General features: G+C 48.0%; 1 protein-coding gene and 1 long non-coding RNA gene across 3 annotated transcripts in view; both read right to left on the bottom strand.

Moving 5' to 3' along the window:
- Positions 1 to 20460, bottom strand: part of Wwox (WW domain containing oxidoreductase) — an 861609-nt gene that overhangs the window by 420791 nt on the left and 420358 nt on the right. The window lies entirely within an intron of this gene.
- LOC144370909 (uncharacterized) lies at positions 1927 to 6070 on the bottom strand. Its single transcript, XR_013430996.1, has 2 exons — positions 5063 to 6070; positions 1927 to 2511 (listed from the first exon to the last, which is right to left on the bottom strand). It is a non-coding gene; the product is annotated as an uncharacterized LOC144370909 (long non-coding RNA).

The raw sequence follows: 20460 nt of genomic DNA, 5'->3' as shown, positions 1-20460 counted from the left end.
TGTCTCCAACCATGCTGGCTTGTTCTTCTCCTTTAAACAGGTCGAGTGTACTTCCACCCCAGGACCTTTGTTCTTACTGTACCTCTGTGGAATTGTCTTTGTATGACTCTCATCCTTTAGGGTACAACTGAAATGCCACCTCCTCAAAAGCTATCTCTAATCACACATGCAATCACTATTTCCTTCCTCTGTTTGAAACTGAAGTGGTATAAAGCATTCCCAAAATACTTCTCCTAGCTCATTGAGGTCACGGCCAACACAAACCATCAAAGAATACTGGAATAAAAGCGGATGTTCATAGCTGCATGACTTCTAATAAACAGAAGGAAGCAACTCTTGGAAACATTCATAGTCGCGTTATTTGTAATAGCCAGAAATAGTCAAATGCTCATGTAGAATATTATCCTAAGAGTCATTAAGTGGAAACACTATGAGCTGAAGAATCGATGAATAAAATTGATCTATCCATGCAGTGGAATATTATTTGACCATAAAAAGAAATGAATGCTAGCAGAGGCTATGACACGAATGAACCTTGAAAACATCAGGCTGGAGGAAAGAAGCCAGTCACTCAAGGCCACGTGTTCATGGCCCATGCATATGTACTGTGTAGACCAGGCAAATCAACAGAGACAACAGCTGGGTAGTTTCCAGAGGCCAGGATGAGCCACGAGTGGGGACTGGGTTTCTTATTGGGGTGATCAGAATGTTCTGGAATTAGATCGTGAGGATGACTGCACAATTGGTGAATAAACTAAAAACGCCTTAACTATCTGTTTCAAAAGGAAAATATTACTGTATTGAATTACATCTCAATTTAAAAAACCCAAGTGATAGGATGTCACTTCTAGGGCTAAATTCAGAAAAAGACTCTGGCTTTGGCCTCCTCACTAACTCCTTTTTCCACTGGCTCATTCAGCATGGAAGTGAGCCGCCATGTTGGGAGGGGCCGATAGCCAACAAGGAACTGGGACCCCTGATCCCAGACTTACCAAAACCATGCATATCCCACTGGCAGCCATGCCCACGAGCTGAGAGCAGATCCTCCCCAAGTCCAGCCTGCATTGCTGACCACAACCCCTCACTGCATCCTGAGAGCCCTGCTAGGCCCGCTCTTCATTCTTCATCCACAGAAACCACAATGACAAACGCCTGTTGTCCCAAGTCCCTGAGCTCTGGCTCTGGCATCCACGCCTGGCTAGACAGGCACCACCATTTCGCCATCCTGCCTTTTCAGTCCCCGCACCGTTGGAATGGGCCCCAAGGGCCCGTGGCTCAACAGAGTAGGTGCTCAGTGAAGTCTTCAAGGATGGCGTGAATCTCTGCAATACTGCATTCTACATGGAAAACTAGAGCAGGGTCTCACGGGAGAGAAACAGGACAAATGAAAGAGAGAAAACCATGAATGTCCACTGTGCTCCTAACCCCTTGTTTGTATGCAGATTAGATTCTGACCAAGACTCCTGGGGAGTCCTGGTCACTTGCCTTTACCTGGCATCAACATTATCCTAAGTACAGACAGGCAGTGGTGTAAGATTTGGCCTTGGCTGGGCCAAGCTCACTCCTTCAGTGGACCATTCATCCCGACAGTCACCTGGCTATGCCTCCTGAGATGTTCAATCCTAATACACCACGCCCCCGTCCCACGTTGGGGTGTTCACTGCTATTAATAAACGATGACGTGGGGTCACAAGCACTCTCTGCTGCCCCTTCCTGATGCTTTTCCCCAAAACATCCCACGCAGGAGCCTCCATGCTCTGCCCACTCCCCTGCGGCATGTCCCATTCAAGAGAGATTTATGACAGGGTTGTCGTCACAAGCCTTCCTTTACGGAAAAAGATACAAATAAGAAACACCTTACAAGAAGATGCGGCGGCGAAAGCTAAATCATAAATGTTTGATAAGGAATGGTCAAATCCAGACAAATAACTGCTCAATCCTGCTTTGTATTAAGCAGATAAAGTCATACAGAAAATCAATGTGATGTATTGAAAGGGGAAAAAAATGGCCACGCTTGGGCCTGGGCTCCCAGTGCTCCACGGTGGTGGCTTCCAAAGAAGCTCTCAGCATGAGAGCTGTAAAAACAGGGCTGCTGACGGCTGATGGCTGGACCTCCCAATGGCATTTCGTCTCCTCTGCTGCTGGGGGTCACTTCTGGGGTGACAGACATACCTACGTATGCAGGGTGCAGAGGACACTGATGCACCCAGTGTGGCCACAGTTGGCAATGCTGGTGAAACTAATTAGCTCCAAGATGCACATCCCGGGCACTCTGCACCTCCACCATCGGGAAATCCCATCTGCTACCCTTGCCCAGGTAGATAGCAAACGTGTGCAGGGATGTCCGTTACTGAACTGAGGGCAACAGCCAGACGTGGACTCCACCTAAATGTCTGTCCATGAAGGGATAAAGAAATAAGCTACAGGACACCCTCGCGATGGAATGTTATGCAGCCATAGCACATGAGGCTGTTTAAGGACATGTGCCACCACCAAGTCATCTCCAAGACACTGTGAAATGAAAAGAACAAGATAATGAACAAATGCATTTAAATGTCTCGGTTTCATGAATTTTTTAAAGGTTATACACAATGCCCCCCCCCCCAGTACCGGGGATTGAACCCAGGGCCCTATGTGGGCCAGGCAAGTGCTCTCTACCACTGGCCATACCCCAAGCCCAGCCATATGCATTTGTTTCTGGAGGTGAGTATATATGACACTTCTGGGAAAAAACACGGGAACATTTAATGACAGCTTCTTTGGAGAGAGATTTGGGAATGGGGACTGTTTTGTTGTTGTTTCATCTTAGGGAAAGGTCTGAAAGTTTAACAGTGCACTACTATTCCTTTTATGGTTTATTTCCTCCCAGTGTCTGGGGAGCCTGGGGGTAAGCAATAACCACCACAAAAAAAGCAAAACAGCCACAATAAAAACTTTCCCAGGACTAAGAAGGTCTGGTGGGTTTTGAGAATTATCTGGGAAGAAATGGGGACCTCTGATGGCAGTCACTATGTTCCTGCTGCAAGCCACGCCCTCTTCCCATCCTGCAGGCTGCATGCAGCCTGCCTCTGCCAGGGCCACAGGTTCCCTGTTTCCCCAGCCCACACCCATCTCCTCCAATAAGCTGAACCCATTTCTGCTGTGCAGGTGGGATTTCAGAGATGGGCTCGCCATGGCCATCACTTATTCTGCAAGGTAATACAGCTCTCCTGCTGATGGTGGCATTTTACATCATCTTTAATTGTATTTTTTTTAAAGCACAGTTTACAGTAGTAGCAGGCGGGGGAGGGCCATCTGAAATAGGAACACTGAAAGCTTGAGAAGAGGAGCAAGCACCTCCCCCGAGGTTGACAACTCCTGAGGCACAAGAGAGAGAGATGAGTTTGTTTTGAGGTGAAGTAACTGGATATGAAGATCAACGAAGATCAATCTACTTATGAACAGGATCATCAGCAGTGTGTTACGTTCCTGGTAGTGAAGGCTCTTGGGACGAGCGGGCCACTGCAGAGAAGGCCATGGCACCAGGGCTTTGCTCTTCGGAAACAAGAAGGACAGCCTTGGAGGACATCTGGATAAGGGGCTTGGAGGATGAAAATATCTCTCTCAGTTTGTCTCCAGTGTGACACTTTTGTCTTTACATAGGCAAAGGTATGAACAGGGCTATTTTTCAGATTCTTCTGGCATGGTCAAAGGGGAAGGAGAAGGGTCTTTTACAAGAATAAACAGAACTCCCCTGTGCTGAGGGCCACTGCCAAGTAGGAATGATGCGTCGAAATTTCCTTGCCAGCGTACCCCATGTTAAATGGACTTGCCTTGGAATTTCGCTGTTGACATTGCATGTAAGGTGGCCTTGCTCAAGGACCAGGGCGGATCCGGGTTTAGAACTGATCAGGTTTGAGGAAGTATCCCGCTCCTTGAGTTTAAGGTGTTCCCAGTTTAAGACAAGTTTAGGGTGTTCTCGGTTTAAGACAATATGGGTTTTAGGGAAGTTGGAGGTTGAAGATTATTGCTGCTGGGAATAGGGTGTTCCTGCTGCTTGTTCCCGTTGAGTTCTCCTTAGATTCAAATGGGATTTGGAAAAAAGCCTCGTGGAGTAGGTGAATTGGGCAGGCAGATTTTGGATTTCCCCTGAACGTGTGTGGAGGCCGGTGTGAGTTCGGGAATAAAGAATTGCTGTTTGAATCTACAAAGCTGTGAGTAGCTCGTGATTCAGTGCCCAGCTAAGACATTGGCACCCCTGGCCCATCTGTGGAGTTGGAGATCAGGACGGTGCTTTGTAAGCCAGGCATGTTTCACGCACATTTGACAACTGAGAAATGACATCCTGAAGACTTTCCTGGCTTTCCACACACTGCACATTGGATCAGAAATTCTCCAACTTGGGGGTGCACCGGAATCCCCCAGGGGCTTGTTTAAACCTGATTGCTGGTCTCCACTCCAAGGCCCTGTTGTGGCAGGCTGGGCCTGGGAGAAGCACGTTCTCTGGGCCCCCAGGGTCGCAGACGTGCAGAATGGAGGACCGCACTTTGAGGACCACCAGGGCCATAGCTGGAGCTCGGACCATGGGACCAGAAGAAGTGGGTTCCATTCCTGGCTCTGCTGGGTGTCATCTCTGATAGTGTCCTCAGGGTTAGTTCAAGCATAGGCCAAACCCCCACCAAGTAGGGCCTGCCACATAATGGACATCACTTATGAGTAGTTCCTATTATTACTTTGGTTTCATTCACGGCTTCTTAGTTCATTGCTCTGCTATGAAATACCATATCGTGGGGGAAAGACTGAGGTGTACAGAAGAATACAGAGAGTCTCCATGGGGTTGATTTTGTACCCTGGGGACATTAGGTGATGTCTGCAGACATCTGAAGGAGGGGTGCTACGGTCATGCAGTGGGTGGAGGTGCAGTGTTACCCAGTGGCTGACGAGGCACAGGCCAAGCCCCACACCAAGGAATCACCCAGTGTGAGATGTCAGTGGTGCCGAGGTTGAAAGGTCTGGTGTAAAGTGATACATCAGAGTCGCCTGGCCCAGCCCCACTCTCTGAGATGAGAATAAGTGAACTTACCATGCACCACATGGTTCTTCCCAAGGAGATCGATCACCTCCAACCTGCACACACTGCCCGGTCAATGATGATAAAACAGAAATCAATTAGCAATAATAATTATTAAATAATAATGACAATGAAATCTGGAGTCAAGCTAGGCCCACAGGAGGGCGCCTCAGAAGCCCTGTGCTCATCTCCCAAGCCAGCATACCCAAGATGGCCTCCATGTCCAGCAGGAATCACGTGTCGGGTAACACAGCGGGCGCCACGGGCTGTCATCAAGGCCAGACAGCCTGGAGCAAAGACCTCCTGGCTGTTGGGGGCTCACGCCTTAAGGGCAGAGGCAAGTTGGACTCTGGGTCTGTTACCTCTGTGCAGGTGGGATTTCAGAGATGGGCTCACGGTGGCCATCACTTATTCTGCAAGGTAATAACCACTCTCCTGCTGGGAGAGGAGTGATGGTGCTGCTTATTTAGTCTTCTCTCTCGGGTGACATCAGTGTTCCCACAGGGGTGGGGAGCCACCTAGACTTTGTGATCAACAAGCCTGTTGCAGGGTCCTGGGAGCCGGAGTCAGGAAGCACAGGCTCTGATAGAGGCTTAGGAGAGAGATGAGGAGGAACCCCTGAGCTCCGGGGCCTCGTCACTTCCTCCCACCTGCCCAAGCAGCCCAGAGACAAAGGGCAGAGGGGACCTACGCACTGGCCCAGCTGCAGAAGATGATGGAAATGGCCAAATGGAGGGACCCAAGACAGCAAAGATGACAACTCCCCAGTGGGTGGGTGAGGGAGGGCCCCAGGGGCCACCCGGTGTCTAGCTGTGCCAGTGGAGGAGTGATGGCACTGCTCATTGAGCCTGAAGCACTGCGGGAAGGGGATGCATTCTTTCCGGACTTCAGTGGGGACATGAACTCAGGCAAGTCCTGATCGCCAAACGTGCTCCAAGGCCCTAACACTGCAGAATCTAGGAAGGACCAGGCCGTGAGTTCAGAGGCATGAATTCACAGCCTTTCCCTTGGTGTGTCTCCCTGCTTCCCAGGATGCCCGCCCCCCCGCCCCCATGTCAGGTACTCATCCATCGTCCAGTGGCAAGGTAGTCTGCCTGAGAATGTTAGCTGCTGGCTTTGGAAGGAGCCATTTATGAGGGACGTGTGCTGTAGCTCCCAGAAGGACAGAGAAAGAAAATGTGCACTGGACAGGGCGATCCTAGAGGGAGATCCTGGGGAGGCTTGATGACTGCAGATTTGTCTTTGAAAGAGGATGGAGAGACAGGTACAGAGTGTGGCCCTGCCCTTGACAGACACGCCCACGCCCATGCACAGACACAGGTGTCAAGAAGAACAGCAAGCTGAGGCTAACTCCCACCCGGACCTGCCCTAGGGGATGAAGAAAGCCAGGTGGAGGGAAGGGCAACCGCGCCCTCACCAAGCCTGTCTGGAAGTGGAGCAGAGATTCCATGGCGTTTCTCCCCGGCTGAGCATGGTGGAGTTTAAGATGCACAAAGATAAACCACTCTAAAACAGAGCTGGTGGGACCGTGAGAAAAGGGGCGCTCCCCAGCCCACAGAGTCCAGGAAAATCAAGCCCAAGTAACTCAATAGAGTCTGACTTCTAAATAAGGCTTCAGTTCACAGATTTGTTTACTTTCATTTGGTGATAATTGTTCGCAGCAGAACATATCAGAAAATTCTATAATAGGAACCACAGCCAGGAAATAGTAAATAATTAATCACCCTCCTCCCAGCCCCTTGCATCTCTGTTGATATAAATGACCGTATAATTCCAAACCCAATTATCACTACTTAGCCGTTCCATTTTGTAGTTAAAATCCCACAAAATTAAAGTGCATCAATTGTTAATGGTAATAGACCAGACAAGGGATTAAAGATTATTTTAATGTTTATTTCCTGTCAAGAGATCTTTTGGCAGGAAACACCGCAGACAAAAGGCTGCACACTCAGATGAGATTCATATATTTAAATCTTCTAACTTCTAAAAACATTATGGATATAATTACTTGTTTAATTTACTTGTTCCCTCAAGATACAGTGGAGGGGATCAAGCCAACTTTATTATATAAACTTCTCAGGAAGGGAAGGCAGCGGCTCCGTAGCATTTCATAAGCTGCTTGATCTAAGTAATCAAATCTAGAGCCCGTGTCCCACCACCCTGAGAGGCGGGCAGAGCAAAGACAGAGAAGACCATGGGACAGGAAGGGGGGCGAGGCCCGATTCAGTGCTCAACACTATGACTGGGTCCTGGTTTCCTTGGGTGTAACATAAGGTGGACAAGGACCCCTATGTGGAGGAATCTGCCTAAGAATTTGAATGGGAAGGCTGCAGAAGACTTGGGAAAAGCCATGCAGTCAGGTCAAAATAACTAGCAATGCACTCTGCAAACACTGACGTTCTGAGCAGGCAGCCCTTAGTTGCAAGACCCTAGATGCTTGATTGATCTTCTAGATCATCACTGAAACAAGTGCGTGCACACGTGCACACACACACACACACACACACACACACACACACACAGCAGGGAATACAACCACAACATCCGGGGGAACTTGGAACCCAACTGAAGAAAGAATGTCTAAAAAAATCACTAGTAAAACTTCTATCACAATGTACAACTACACAATTTACTTGGGGTTTTCCTTAAGAAAGGCTAAGAAATTTATTTTCATGTAAAATTTTTATTTTTATATTTTATATAAGTGTTTTATATTTTATACTTATATATTTCAAATTTATATTATCTGTAATGTTTCATATTTTATATTCACATGTTTTACAAAAAATGTGTTACATGAAACTATACATACACAGAAGAAGAGAGATACGTCGTCGACAGTTAGGAAAAATAACTGATGATCAAAAACACTGCATATGTCATGAAGAAATCAGAATCTGAAGGAACTTTAGGCCCTTTTTCCAATGTGCTATTTCTTTTCTGTCAACTTCATTAGAATATAAAAAGGACAGTGGCAGCGATACCATCAATAGGTTCATTGCCATCTTGCTGCCATTTAAAATAGGACCTGGCACATAGTAGTGCCTGGTGAGAATTGTGAGTGTGAAGGAATAACGATGACAAGGACAGCCATGTGGTCATCTGCATCTCTGTGAAGGGACTCACTTCTCCTAATTCTCTTATGGGCATGTCAACTCCACTGACCAGTAGGGAGACTGAGAGGCCCCTGGGCCAGGGCTGAAGCCAGCCTGACCCCTGCCTTCTCACTCTGCCCCTGGGCTCACCCTGCCCACCACGCTGGCCTTTGAGTTTCCTTCCATGTGGGGTGGCGGAAGGCACTTTGAATAAGTAATAAAGAGATGACTTAAAAGAACTTGACCTTGAGCAAGCCTTGACCTCTCCAGTCTCTGTTGGCCTTTGGTAGGCATCCTGCAGTGTGAAGGAGTTTGCTCACACCTCCTAAGTGCTTGGAGACCTGTCTGTCCTCTGTAGGTAACAGCACCTGAGTGAACCCAACTCAAAACACTTCTTGTACGACTATGGGAAGGCCAGAGGCGGGAAGGCCATGGGCATGGCTAAGTCAGCAGCCCTGGCATGCCATCACGAACCCAGGTCCCTTCCAGCTGCTCCTCTGCCCCCTGGAGGCAAGTCTCCTCTCAGGCTGAAAGGCCACTTGAGTCATTGCCCAGAGAAGGCAGAGAGTCCCTCTTTTTCCTGTGGCTCTTTTAGGATGGGAGACCGTCCTTAGAGGCACCCGCCACACTCACAGGCCAGAGCTAGGCCTCAGGTCGCTCTCTTACCCAAGCACACAGGTGAACAGCCAGGCTGTCATCCGGGGAGGCGAAAGTAGACCGGAGGAATCTCCATACCACTTTCTCGAGCACTGCACCATGTGCAGTCCCACCAGCAGTGTATGAGTGTGCCTTTCCCCCACATCCTCGCCAACACTTATTGTTGCCTGTATTCTTAATGGTTGCCATTTCCACCCAGATGAGAAATCTTAAGAGTATTTTTTATTTGCATTTCTCTAATTACTATAGATGTTGAACCTTTTTTCATATATTTGTTGATCGACTGTATTTCTTCTTCTGTGAAGTGTCTGTTAAGTTCCTTAGCCCATTTATTGATTGAGTTATTTGCAGCTATCCCACTCCTCAGTTTATATCCAAAGTCTTAAAATAAGTATCCTACCACGATACAGCCACGTCAATGTTCATAGCAGCTTAGTTTACAGTAGCCAAACTATGGAACCAACCTAAGTGCCCTTCAATAGATGAGTGGATAAAGAAAATGTGGTGTGGTGTGTGTGTGTGTGTGTGTGTGTGTGTGTGTGTGTGTGTGTGTGTGTGTGTGTGTGTGTGTATTCAATGGAATATTACTCAGATTTAAAGAAGAATGAAACTATGGTATTTGCTGGTAAATGGATGGAGTTAGAGAATATCATACCAAGCAAGTAAGCCAATCCCAAAAAGCCAAAGGTCAAATGTTTTCTCTGATATGCAGATGCTAATTCACAATTAGGCAAGGGGCGGGGTGCTAGGGAAGAAAAGAGTTACTTTAGGTAGAGGGGACTGAAGGGAGGGGATATGGGGACAGGAAGGGTAGTAGAATGAAACAGACATTATTACCTTATGTACATATATAACTGCATGACCAATATGATTCTACCACATTTACAATCAGAAAAATGAGAAATTATACACCACTTATGTATGATATATCAAAGTGCATAAATGAGTTCTACTGTCATTGTATAACTAAGTGAAACAAATTTAATTTTTTTCTTAAAAAAAGGAGACTAGAAAGCAGCCTCTCACAACTACTATACTTACTTTTATAAAACATATAAGGCTAACAAACATATCACAAATAAACTTGAGTCTTATTTTTGAAAACAGTGTCCAAACTCTAAGCAGAACTTTGCAACAATGGGGATTGTTAAATAAAAATTTATCAATATGGTGCAATCTTAAAAATCATTAAGACATTTTTCAAGAAACATTTAACAACAAACATTCTTATTTGATAGAAAGATTGAGCCCAACTTAGAATACTTCCATTCAGAAAAATAAGAGAACATACAGCAAAACATTAAGAGTGACAATCTCAGGGCAGCAGAATTAATAGAACATTCAAACTTTTTTCTAGCTAGGTTTCTGAATTCTTCTGTTTCTCCTCCTTCTTCCTCCATGTACAGCACTTACTACCAAAATCAGAAAGCAAGAGTTCATTTTTCAACGTCATGTGTGGACTCCAGAGTCTTGATGGGGGAAAAGTCAAATCAGATTCTGTGCCTGTCCAGCCAAGTAATTGACTTAGGTCATTAGTCAAGAAAGGTTAAGTAATTCACAGTCTAAAAAAAGTAAATGCATGAATAAGAAACATCTGTTTTTCTGCCAACTCTATTTTTATCACAGAGAAATCAGAATCTGAAAAGAAAAGGAACCAGGCACCTTTTCCCCAGCTCCATGGCGAGGCACGATAAATCCAGAGTCCTGCAGGGTGGCAGCCTTGGCTGGGGCTGACGATAGCAGCATCTGTCCAGGCCACACAGGGAGGCCCCAGACAGGTAGAGAAAGGGCTGTGCCTGCAGCACTTGAGAGGAGAGCGAGCAGCCGAGGGGTCTGGTAACTGTTATGGCTTCTTGATGGCCCTTGAAATTCTGCCATTGCATTTGGCATCCACGGGACGTGGCTTCTAAGCATGTTTTAAGTTCAGGGGATCCTTGCTTTCAAGCTGGCTTCAGACACCTGGCTTATCACAAGGCCCCACGTACACTTCCTTTACAACAGTCTCTGGGAGGCCAATGATCTAGTCATCTCAGACCTGACCTTGATGGAAATATGATAAGAATAATGCAATTGACAACAATGGCCATCTCTGTGCCTGGCGCTCTGCTTAGACCCCAGCCAACTCCATATGGTGATTGCTGACAGTATATCCAGCTCTACAGGTGACAAAACTTCAGCTCAGAAGGGGCAAGGCTCGAGTCCAACCAGCCAGTTGGGTAGAACCCAGATCCGCACTCTGCTGTGTCGGATTCCAAAGCACCAGCTCTTTGATGGCGGAGAGGTTCTCCAGGTCTGGGGGTGCTGCAGCTCCACTCCTCAGCTGAGCCGGAGGCTTAACACCTGCACTGAATGGAGGAGGGCAGGGGACATGGCCTGGGGACACGAGCTGGGCCTCTGGATGTACAAGCACCGAGTTTCTTGGTGAAAAGGGGCAAGTGCCAATCACGGAGGAGGCACAGGCAAGAGCGCAGCCCTGGACCAGGGGAGGCAGGAAGGATGGGGCCTGGCGCCACTCCAGCCCCTCTCTGACACAGTGTTAACAATCTGCTCACACTTCCAGGGACCTGCATGGCTTCCCACCTCCAGGGGCCTTGTTCTCCTGCCAGAGTAAAACACTGAATAGCTGCTTGTATTCAACCTGACATCCATAGATATTTAAGAGTCTAATTCAATCGTTATATCTTTTCTGTAGACACAAAGGAACCACAGCCTTCTGCACCTACCCTGGGGCTTGCTGGCACTTGCTCTCTCTCCTCTCTCGCTCCCTGCCTTTCCTGTTTAAGCATGCTGGGGATGCACCACATGAAACAGAGCAGTTCAAGTAAAGATGGCATACACCAGTTCTACTCTAGTGCTTATAACGTAAGAAACCACTGCACGTTCCTGATACCAACTGACGGATGCCAGGGACCTGGCTTAGGTTGGGGGGTCCAACAACCTCATGGATGTAAGAGCTGAACAGATGGGCCATGTCTTTGGCAGTCAAGGGGCTGTCAACTGAGGACAAGAAAAGCCAGAATCCCACCAGACCAAGGCTTAGGAGACCTTCCATTAAGGACAATCGTATTGTTATGAGGATTTAGTACATAAACCCCATAGCCAAGCCTGGTTCTCCCATTCCATTTTCAGTGGAAGATGTGCCATGTTGGTGTTAAAATAAACTCTGAAGTTCTCCGTCTACATCAAGATGGCCGGCTTGCAAAACTGGGGAGCGGAGGCCAGCTGAGATTTGTGGGACAGGGGAGACGTGCCATGGAAACCCATTCTATAACCTTTCACCATGCATGAAATTTACTGTGAATGGGATTCCTAAAAGTCCATGTTGGCCTCTGATTTAAAACTATTAAATCTGGTTTCCTGAGAACACCTCCATTATAATAAATACATCACTATGACAACATATGCTAATTACACAATCCCAAAGACCACAGTGAACAACCTATACATGAAAAATGCATTCGCACACGAGTGTCCTGGAGTCACACAGCTGAGCCCCTAGATTTGGGCTGAGTCGCAAGGAAAACATCAAACTTCTGAGAAACAGGTTGGCATCATGGTGGACAGTAGAGGGAGGGAGGTCACCAGAACACCAACTTAACACAAGGGACAAAACCAGGCCTGCTTCTATGTGGACAGTGGGTGGCATCTCCAGTTTATGGAACTCAAGGGAGAAATGACCTGTATTTTACAGAACTGACTATGGGCTCTTCCAGAAAAACAGAGTACTATGCAGATAACATGCACTTCTTCAACTTCAAACCATGTCCTGAAACACCAGGGCCACTGTATATAGTAATTTAAAAAAGAAGAATGAGATCTCTTTATGGAACTTACTTAAAAGGATTCCTTTTTCTCAATCTGCATTTATTCTTCCTATTCCTCTCCCTCTCCCGTTTCCCTCCTCCTCTTCTCAGACATTTTAGCCAGTGCTACTTGCTGTGAAGGATATACACATACATTATAATCAAACGACAGGTAAGTGGGGTGGGTCAAAACGGTGGCCAGGGTCTCAGACTCACCACAGATGTGAGTTTGGATCTGGCTCTGCTGAGGCTTATCGCATGGGACGCCCAGGTCAGTTTATTCTTCTGTGTATCTATTAACCAGACCCGTGAGATGCCGGCAGTGAGCGTATTTGTGAGTTTTCCTAAGGCTCACATGAGACGATGAGTGAACCCAACCTGAACACTGGGGACACACTCAACATCTAAAATAATTAAATCACAAGATCACAAGATCCCGTGGGGAAAGGGACCCAGTGCAAAGTTTCTATAGACATAAGCCAAGGCCACCCCAACAAGAATGACAAGGGCCACTTATTGCTGAAGACAGCTACTCGGCTGCCACCACCTCTGTTTGGAGGGACTGAGAGGTCTTAAGGGGAGGGGCAAGCTTGAGAGAGAAAAAAGACTTCAGGCGCACCCCAGCTGGACACCATGGGCGTGAGGAGCGAGGAGCGGGGCCAGGCACCCTGCAGGATCAGTTCAGGAAGCACCTGTGGCTTCCTTTGGTTGGTCCTGACTTGGAGGTGGGGACAGGATGAAAGAGAAGCTCTGTTACTGTCCAAATCCAGACAGTTCCAGGTTGCTACTGCACAGGCTGTGGTCTGGTCTGGTCTGGGGTTGGCTGCTTTGGATTCATCCTAAGGATGAATCAAGGATGCACATATCTCGACCAGTCAAGGCCACCCAGGTTGTGACTCAGGAGTGTCACGGCTTCACCACCCTCAAGAAGTTCCTCGGTCAGCAAAGGGAAGGGCTCCATTCTGACAGCCTCTTGCTGCTTGCCTGGGTCCAGCAGAGCCTGACTCACATCCCTGGACTCTTCTCTTAGGTGAGAATGCCCACTGCTCACCCTGCCCACCCCTTTCTTGCTTCAGCTGAGCAAGGTTTCTCTCACCATCAAGACAGCCTGACTGCTGCAGCTGAGTTAATTTGGATTGACAGAAGATAAAGAGAAGGAGATTCTGCCTTCAGAGAACGTGTGCTCTAGTTCTAGAAGCAGGCAAAATCAAATAAATCAAAAAAGCAAAATTTAAAATATGTAAGTCGTGACGAGCATCACCAGGTGAAAGCAGGGCTGTGGTGGAGAGCCAAGGGCCTTCACTGTCCTTGGGGGAGACACGGAGGGAGGCAGAATGCTCCAGTCCTCAGACCTGCCACTATGCTGCTTCCCATGGCCAAGGGGACAGTACAGATCACAGAAAGCCGACGTTCAAGACGTGGGCAGGTTATGCTGACTGGAGAGGACAGCCAGTGTAATGACAGCAGTCCTAAAAAGACAGAGAAGAGGAGGAGGGCAGTCAAAGAATTCCAAGATGCTTCTTTAGAGACGGGAGTAGAGGGACATGGGCCAAGGAATACAGGTGACCTGAGGATACTGGAAAAGTCAGAGAAACACATTGTCTTGTAGAGCCTCCACAAGGAGCTCAGCTCGTGCAACTGAGTGATCCCAACCCAGCGAGATCCATTTTGGACTTCTGATCTCCAGAATCACACGAGAATACATTCACGTTGTTTAAGCCACCTACTTGGAGTCATTTGTTACTGCAGCAAATGGAAACTAACACAGCAGGAAACAAATGCAGCCAGGATTGGCCTCTTTGAAGAGGCAGGATGAGGAGCAGGTAGCCAAACCAGGGCAGAGAGATGACCTGCCTGCCTCTGGAAATCCTGTGCGAGGGTTCAGACAGACGTGTGCTAAGAACAGTGAGTGCATCATTGTGACTGGAGCGTACGTCGCTTAAGATTAGAAGAAGAATTTAAAGAGCTTTTTTCCATGCAACCCAACTAGTGAGAAAACAAAGCACTCTTTTCATGATTTCCTTGATTTTAGACTTTCTCTTCTCTAGGAAGAGAACCAAAGTTCACCCATGTATTAATGATAACTAGACTGAAGATTTCCACAAATTACAATTTCCCTCAGGAATTCCTCTCCATGGTCCTCATGTGCATTCCAGGTTTTCCAGGTGTGCCTTGTCTCATATACTCTGTCCTGTGGATCGAGCAGTGTGTTCTCAGGTCTGACCTATAATGGCACTAAATAAATTATCGCTGGATAAATGGGCCAGGTTTTTGGTTTAAAAACATACATACACCCTGAAGCTCGGGGTCCACCATGACCTTCTTTCTGAACTGAGTTCAGAAATAACTGAAATGTTTGTTTGCAAGAGGAGGAAGCTGACACACTCTGGGGTGACCATGTCCAGCAGCACCCCACATCTGATCAGCAGCTTGGGGTGGGGAGGAACAACGTTTTTGTTTTTTTTAAATGAGGCATTATCAAGACATCAAGTGAACTGGAGGTGACTAATCATGGCAACTGCCTCATGCTGAGAAGAAAATATTTTTTTTGGAGGGGGGCTGTCCCCCGTTATCACTTGGGCTGCTGAGCAAGCAAAGACCAGTATGAATAAACTCTACCGGCACAAGAAGTCCAGTGCTTCCTTTTAAATCAGTTCCTAGAAGGAAAGGAACCAGTATATCATAGTGAGACAATCATTTATAATGGGACCATTATTAGGAGCCAAGATATAAAAATCGTACATGAAACAGCCTCATAAGCAGATCCGGTGCGCGGCTGATTAACCTCCCATCCTACTGGGGACTGGGTGGCTCAGGGGAGTGGTAATGAGATGTGGGAGTCATTTGCCTTGAGGTCACAGGTTTTAGGCTGGACATGTTGAAAGGGGCCTAATAGCTACTCGTGGGCGACTCGGCAGCTTACTTCACAGAAGCACAGAGACAGGGGTTCAAGTCCCCGCAGCACCCTGACTAGCGCTGGGTTGTTTTTTGTTGTTGTTGTTGTTGTTGTTTTCTTGGCTGGTCACAGATCTTTTCAAGCCTCAGTTTCATTACTTACAAAACCTTGTCAAGGTTGATTTTGTTTTGTTAGATGAGTATACTTGGCACATGAGATGCCCTGGGGAGGGAACCCAGTTGTAAACATGAAATTCATTTATGTTTCAGAGGTAGCATCATGTTGGCACCCCGAAAGTTCCAGATTTCAGAACAGTTCAGATTTTGGAGTTTTGGATTAGGGATGCTCAATAGTAAAAGCCATAATCCTAGGGGTTTTACATCAAATAGGATGAGTGACATAGTTGAACTCAGACAGTGGAATTCCATCGTTTGGTGGATTATTAAACTATTTCCTGATGCTGAGGACTGGGTCGAGTTAGGAAACGATGACTTTCTTGCATCTGTGAGGAGGGTGCCTCATGCCCAGGGGTCCCCCGTGGTGCATCTCAGTGTGGCCCCAGAGCCTCTACAGAAGCAAATTACCTCTTGATTTAGAAATCCAATTATATAAATACTTATCTATCTCTATATACCCTTATATATACATATCCATTATATATAGATTGATCCAAATGGATGGACAGGTAGATCATCATTCTTTAGCTTATTTTAAAAATTTATTTTTTTGTTAAATGGAAAGAAATTGTCAATTGTTTGGGGGGGCAGGAGAGCTCTTCCATGGGGATGTCACGGGATGTCACGCCCAATTTAGTAAAGCATTTAAGTGTTGACTCTCCAATAAACTGGTGGTTGTTTTTCTACTTCCCCCTCCCTTTGCGAAGCTTCCCAAGGACTCCAGGCACTTGATGAAAAGGGAGGAATAATCCTTTCTTTGGTGTCTGCCATCAAGATCTATTTGGTAACCCACTCCTCTAATGCCGCCTGTGCAGAGAAATAATTTCGGCTCCCCGTTAATTTGAGTATTGAACTGAAATTCTGCAGCTGCTTTCTGCCAAGCCTGAAAGCAGAAATTAATTTCAATGACCCAGGCGAGTGGAGGGGAGCTCTGTCAGGTAATTAGTCTTCTTCTTTTGCTACTCAGGGTCTATCACGGTGTTAATCCATACATAAACCTAGGCATTCCCGGAGTCGCTGGCAATCGGAGGGGCTGTTTAACTGCCTCCTGCTCGGGTTCACAGAGCCGGGCGGGCGGGCAGGGGGATGAAGTCTCCTTTCATGTTCCCTTCCCTCTACCTATTTCTGGCCACAGAATGAATGCGGCTGATTTACATGTTCTTTTCCCGTTTGATTGAGTCTGCCTTTGATTAAGTAGAGCTTGGGGTGGGAGAGGGGCTGGAGGGAGGGGTTCCCTCGCCCTCGCTTTCTGACTTGCCAATTTATTAATGAAGGAGGCTCCGATATTGATAGCCCTGACACTACAAGCGCAGCAATTAAAGGGTATGTCCTTCCAGGCTTCTAATTAAAAAGGAGCCTTTTTTTCCGTCTGGGATGACTCCTATTGTCATATTTGCATTCAATTCCGGCTTGGTTTGGGGGCTTCTCTGCCTTTTCCTTGAGAAAAATCTCCTGGGAGAAACTCAGACCTGAAAAAACAAACACGGTGTGGAAGGCTTTGTTCTTGGTGAGGGTCGTCCTGGAATCCAAGGGGAAAGGTGGGTCTTGGGGAAGCCACCTGCTTCCCGAAGCACCTTCTGCCTGCCTCCCACTCCCTCCCAACCCTTGTCTGGGCTCATGGTTTTCAAGCTTTGAACCTTGAAGGAAGGGGAGGTAATGACTGAGCAGAACCTACTGTCGTCTTCTGAGCACCCGTAGGAGGAACTTCGTGGTGGTAGCATGGGTCACTCCTCTGGCCCCCGTGGGCTTTCATTCACAGGTGAGGAAAACTAGTGCTCGGCTGGGCGAGGTTCTGCAGCTGGTGGTGATTTCAGACCCAAAGTTCCTCTTCGACCCATGACAGGCACTGGACTCTGGAAGGGCCTGGTGCTAGGCATCACATCAGGGACAGAAGCAAGTGAGCTGGACCACGCTCCTTCTAATGGGAGACCCTAGCTGAGGCCTCCTAGCCCCAAAAGGCTGACCATGGGGCCTACCAAATTTCAATGGAAATAAGAAATCTGGACTTTGAAGTGAGATATTCCTTCAATAGCATTAATAAATTTGTTAAAAATCAACAAAGGCACTGAAAACACACACACCTATTACCTGAGAAGCACGTTTGCGACCTCAAGAGATGCTCTCCGTCTGACTCCCTAGAATCCTTAATACCTTTTATTTTTGAGTCCCTTGTGTAAATGCAAATGAGCCAGCTTTGCCTGCCAGCTTAGCCTGTCACTGTCCCATCCAGCAGGGGCTGGCAATGGAACTGCCCCAGCACTATGTCAAAATCAAGAGGAAAAACGACTGGGACCCCAAATGTCCCCGAGTTGTTCTGGGATTGCTGACACAGGAGTTGTACCCTCACACAGACCAGTCATAGAGAACCCCCCGGGGCCAGGGGCCTTCTCCCCACCTTGCCCCGCACTGGGTCCTCTGGAACAGCCCAGGAATTCCCAGTTCAGTATTGGGCCAGCTTTGTGATCTTGGCTTCCCCCTTCCTGTGCACTTTGGCTGTTACAAAACAGGAGGGTGGTTCTGACCCCACAGGCGGTGGGGTTCCCAGGGGATACTGTACAGGAAGGCTGGGCCAGCGCCTGAACTCTTGGAAGGCCGGCTGGTATTGCTTGTCTGCCTGTGGCTCCCTGACCCACAGGCTTGCTGGGTTGGGCACCTGCAGGACCCAACCTGAGTGGGCTCTCAGTTACGAGTTTCTACTCTGATCCTATTTTGCTGTGCCTGAAAGAACAACAATGACCCATGCTGGTCCTTCAACCTGAGTTCTTCAACTTCTGAGGTGGGTTTTGTACCCATTCCTTACCAGAGTGTTGGGAGGTTTTAAAGGGAAGAAGACTGGCCCAGCCAGGACAGATTCTCCTGGGGACTTAGACTGACATCACTCCAGCTTTCTTCAAAGCTCTTTTCTATCATGCTTAGGACTAAAGTTTGCATATGGAAGAAGAAAAAATATATATATCCCTGAATCTTCACAGGAGCTACAACTGTGAAATCTCCTAATTATTTCTGACTTTACTGAGAATTCCTAGAAAAGACAATATCTACTCCAACCCAGAGAGAAAGTGGGGCGTGAGGGACAGGACGACTCTGGTGCGCTGCTGGGGTCAGAAGCTCTCTGCCCTGGGACTCAGAAGCTCTCGGCCTCAGACCCCCGGGCTGCCTCCTGTGTCTCGTCCCGACTGTCCAACGTCTAGGAAACATGGGCAGGTCCTTGTACCCCGCCAAGACCCAGGTGGGCTGATGTGCAAAATGGGAGCAGTGACAGCACCTCCCTGGGCCATCAGTGGCCACGTGACACTGTGCTCAGCGTAGTGCCTGGAAGGGCAGGGCATTATTCTAAGAAAATAGAAAGCTTCCGTGGGAGAGGGGAGAGAGGGCCCTAGGGGAGGAGCGCATAGAGCAGGGAGTGGCCAGGGAGGGATTGCTGGGACCAAGGACCTGACGGGAACAATTGTAGAAGAGGAAAGGTTCAGAGCTCAGGGGCTCAGAGCTAGACAGCTGGCTTCACTGCTCTTGGCCCAACGGGAGGCAGAACATCATGGCAGGAGAGGAAAGCAGCTTGGGACAAGAAGCAGACGGAGGGCTCTGCTCACCAGGGACAAAACATATGCCCCAAAAGCACACCCCCAGAGACCCACCTCCGCCAGCCACCCACTGCCACCTCAGGCACTACCCAGTTAATCCATTTGGCAGAAAAAACGTACTGATTAGGTTCAGGCTCACTTACTTCTAAACTTTGCTGCACAGTCTAACACGTGGCTTCTGGAGGACAACTTGTATCTCAACCATAACAAGAACCCAACGCCGTGCGTGCACACCAGTGTGGGTACACAGGTGGCAAGGGATTCCCCGGCCACCTGGTGGAACTGGGCAGGTAACCTTCCCCTCTCAGAAAGGCAGGCCTGCAAGGAAACCAGTCTTCTACTCGGGGACCAGGCCACTAATGCTGATGCCAGCTACATGGTCCCCTGTAAGCTCCCACGGTGGGAAGGTGGGGACACACACATCACAGCAGGCCTCGCAGGAAGAACACCTCCCAGGCCACAGGCCCCACCCATGGCTCCATTCTGATGCCCCCCGACAAGGGTCTTTCAATATATTTCCAGACAGAAGGGCCCGAGCACCCACTGCTGCAGGCTGAGCTCTATGCCACTCGTCAAGGAACACTCAGAAGAACAATCTCTCCAGGCATTTTTTTTCTTTGCTCTGAGGACGTATCGTGGACTAAGGGAGGGTTAGGTGGTAGAAAGTTCCAGACAGATCTGATTTTAAATATCAGGTAGACCCCAAAAAGCAATATGGCAGTAGACCAGTCATAGGCACCTTTAAAGCCTCATCCACAATGTGGGGGCAGGCACAGACCATCACACAGAGACCAGGAGGACCAGGAGAAGACCTAGGGGACAGCATGGGCATTCAATGTGTGCTGCTGATTTTTTATTAGTAGGAGTTTCTGGGTGCGCTCAGATGGGCAGGGGCTGGACAGCCAGGACCACCAGCCTGACTCAGACAGGTCCAGGCCTCCGACTGGAACTGGGCACGTCCAAACCCCACAAGCCTCTATGGCTGGGTAAGAAATTTATCCAACACCAGGCCCTTGGGTTGGTCTTATGAATCCTTCAAATGGTTGGGTTAAGGCTGGCACCAAGAGGAAGCAGGCAGGTTAAATGGGGGCCAGGTCAACTGCTTCTTGTTGTTCTTCCAGAAACAAAGGCACAACTCTGGAGTGGTGGGGAGACCCCTCCAGGTTCCCTCTCCTGGACAAGGTTTTGTTTTCACACTTCTG

The sequence above is a fragment of the Ictidomys tridecemlineatus genome, chromosome 15 (assembly GCF_052094955.1).
Source record: "Ictidomys tridecemlineatus isolate mIctTri1 chromosome 15, mIctTri1.hap1, whole genome shotgun sequence".
In the NCBI taxonomy this organism is placed as follows: domain Eukaryota; kingdom Metazoa; phylum Chordata; class Mammalia; order Rodentia; family Sciuridae; genus Ictidomys; species Ictidomys tridecemlineatus.
Note: the sequence above shows the minus strand (reverse complement) of the source record. Positions and strands in the feature narration are given on the sequence as shown.